We start from the raw sequence: 3,820 nt of genomic DNA, 5'->3' as shown, positions 1-3,820 counted from the left end.
GACGACTTCCAGCCAGGAGAACAACGTACAAGACGTCATTAAATGCCATTACCCCAAGAGCAAATTGCCAACAGATCTCTGGACGCTATTGTTTGTCTAAATCACTCGGTTTCATAGGAGAACCGTTGGATTTGGGGGGAAAATGCAGGAAAAAATACATGAAATTGCATCCCGTGGATTTATTTATTACAGAATGTATAAAGTGGAATGTTTTTTTGTTTTTATTATTATTTTCAAGTATTGTGAGCTTTTGCAGATACAACGTTGATCAAGGTTGTAAATATAAAACTTTATAGCAATGAAACCTAAGAACATGATATATAGTTGAATAATGTAAAATAAGATAAAATGAATAAACATGAAACGGATTAAAAATTATATAAAATTAATAAACACCATAATAAAAAGGATACATAATACATAGAATGAATAAATAGGAATAATAACAAACTCCTCCTTGCACAATTAAATGCTGATCTTAAGAAAATATTTTCTAAATTAGTTATTTGACTTTGAGGGCTTTTAAAATGTTAGTAAGCATTTCACATGAGTAGCCTTTGAAAAGAGAGAGAGAGAGAGAGAGAGAGAGAGAGAGAGAGAGAGAGGAGAGAGAGAGAGAGAGAGAGAGAGAGAGAGAAAATGTTAATAGTAACTTTGAAATCAGAGTGAATTTAGATAATAAACATTTGAGAACACATCTGTCTGGACAAACTTGGAACTGAGAGAGAGAGAGAGAGAGAGAGAGAGAGAGAGAGAGAGATCCTTAATCCAATGATATTTCTAAAAATTCAAAGAAACATCTCTTCAAAGTCCTGAGCTACGGAATCCTCTATAGCCCTACGTTTTCCCGTATTCACAGTTTCATGCTTATTCCATTTCTCTTCAAACTTCCATTTCATTTTACTTCAAATTTAAAGGTTTAAAAGGCAAGTCATGAATGGCAGAGGCAAGGGACAGTGACAGTGCCTTAGAGACTGACCATATATATATATATATATATATATGTATATATGTATATATATATATATATATATATTTATATATATATAAATATATATATATATAAATATACATATATATATATATATATATAAATATATATATACTGTATATATATATATATATATATATATTTATATATATATATATATATGTGTGTGTGTGTGTGTGTTGGTGTGTGTGTGTATATGATCAACGGCTAAACCCCTCCACACCCAAAATAAGACCAGGGAGGTCCTGACAATGGCTGCTGATGCCTAAAGCAGATAGACCTATAGGATCCCACAATAGGTACGGCTTAAGCTCGATTGTTTCTTGTACTATCTGCAACCTAACCATCCTTGTGAGCTTAGGATCCCCATTCCTAAGCTTACATGGATGATGAGGTTGCTGACACTACAAGAGACTATCGAGCTTAAGTGGGACTCGAACCCCCGTCCGGCAAATCGCCAGGCAGGGACGTTTCCAATAGGATAAGAGGTGGAATTAATCTTACTATAACATTAAGGTAATATTAAAGTTAACTTACTTCCAGATTAATAATTTCTCAGGTAATAAATTATGATTTCAAAGCGTAAATGCAAATTAGACCCATTCATTACGATCTCTCACCTGATTAACATACTGATTACAAGTTATACCTGTATCAAATGATGATGCCTATACTTCCCCATCATTATCGCGTAACATATATCAAATATAAATGTCTTTTGGAATATATCAATATATATTTTTTTTATTATTAGTCATAACGGCCATGTACATTCCAGAAGACAGGAGGATTATTATCATGCCTTCGGTGAGATATGATAAACGATTATTATAAATATTCTTTTTTATAACTACCGGTATTTGGTATATGTCGTATGTAGTAATTTACGATAAGAGAGAGAGAGAGAGGAGAGAGAGAGAGAGAGAGAGAGAGAGGTAAATTAGTGTAAATAATAGTCTAAGTGAAATATCCAAACAGTAGAAATGAGAGAGGGAGAGAGAGAGAGAGAGAGAGAGAGAGAGGTAAATTAGTATAAATAATAGTCTAAGTGAAATATCCAAACAGTAGAAATGAGAGAGAGAGAGAGAGAGAGAGAGAGAGAGAGAGAGAGCGTAAAATAAATAAATCTGAGTGAAATATCCAAACAGTAGAAATGAGAGAGAGAGAGAGAGAGAGAGAGAGAGAGAGAGAGAAAAGCTCTTCATATTAAGAACAACCTCTCTATGTTTTGTGGAAAAATAAGTATACTATCCAGTTGGATACAAGAATTACTGGCACACACTGTTCTGAGGAAATGCACCCTGTCACACCCTTACTGCATGGCGAGTTCCTGTATGTAGCCCCGCCTACCACCTATGCCATCTCTACACCAATAGTCAATTCTTTTTAGTGAGGCAGATTTGTACCGACTCGCAGAGGTGCCCCTTTTCGCTCGGAAATGTTTCCTGGTCGCTGATTGGTTGGACAAGGTTATTCTAACCAATGAGATAGCAGGAAACGTTTCCGAGCTAAAAGGCCACCGTAGCGAGTCGGTGCAAAGGCACCTCATTAAAAAATTGACTATAGCTATTTGGTTACTCATCACGCAATAAGGGTGTGACAAGGTGCCCTTCTTCAGAGCATGAAATTACAAAGGTAATCCACAAACATGTTACACAACAGAGTCACGAATCTAAATAAATTTTCTTCAAAACTGATATAATAATCACAAAGTATATGGGAAATATAATATTTTCAGGTAAATTAAATATCTTCATATGTTCAATTTTGATTTCTATCAGTCAACATTCATACTCAAAATTATTTCAACGTTTACCCCTTATCATATTAATAGCGAAATTATTGTCACCTTAATACTTTTGAACGTATATACATGTGTTTATATATATATATATATATATATATACATATATCATATATATATACTGTATATATATATAGAGAGAGAGAGAGAGAGAGAGGAGAGAGAGAGAGAGAGAGCATCCACTTTAAAATCACAGCCATATATTTACTCAGACAGCCTCTATAAGGTTTATAACGCTTCTAGATGACTAAAATTTACAGCAGGAACAAATGCAAGTTTCTAGTCAACTGCAGGACAAAAGCCTCAGACATGCTTTTATTCCTGTCTGGGTTTTTGTCAACTAAGGATTGGTGATGGTGGGAGATTTTCGTCAGACCATTCACAGCAAACTTACCAACCAACTATGGCTAGGCCTAACTAGTAGAGCTTTGGTGATCAAGGTGATACACAAATCCTTTCACCACTTGAGGTAACACTCTCAAAAATGTGTGTGTGTGTGTGTATATATATATATATATATATATACATATATATATATATATATATATATAACCAGTTCAAAGCAATTACTTGGAAATTAAGTAACTGGCCCCAACACCTCCCCACTGAAGTCGACTAACTACCAAGTATACAATTCCCTTCTTTAGTCAACAAATTCCAAGTAAGATGTATCCCAAGTTATCTTCCGTTAACGAAGCAATGCATAATAACCGGAGTCTGTTATATCTTTCCCATATTCCACAGTAATCAAAAGGACCCTTTATGCGAATGACTCGTTTTTTCGGGTTCAATATAGACTCTTGTGTTTTGTGTTTGAGCCCGTATGTTCGTCAAGTCCCATCATCTGCGTGTCAGTGTAGAAGATGAAAAAAGTGTTCGTATCTCGCGTTATATGATGGCCCATATGGTGTGCCCAGCTAGGAGGAATGTCCCGTAATGCTTAAGCAATAATAGAGGATAATTATCTCTCTCTCTCTCTCTCTCCTCCTCTCTCTCTCTCTCTCTCTTATATATGTATGTATATA

Source organism: Palaemon carinicauda, chromosome 27, assembly GCF_036898095.1.
Source record: "Palaemon carinicauda isolate YSFRI2023 chromosome 27, ASM3689809v2, whole genome shotgun sequence".
NCBI classification, from domain to species: Eukaryota; Metazoa; Arthropoda; class Malacostraca; order Decapoda; family Palaemonidae; genus Palaemon; species Palaemon carinicauda.
Note: the sequence above shows the minus strand (reverse complement) of the source record.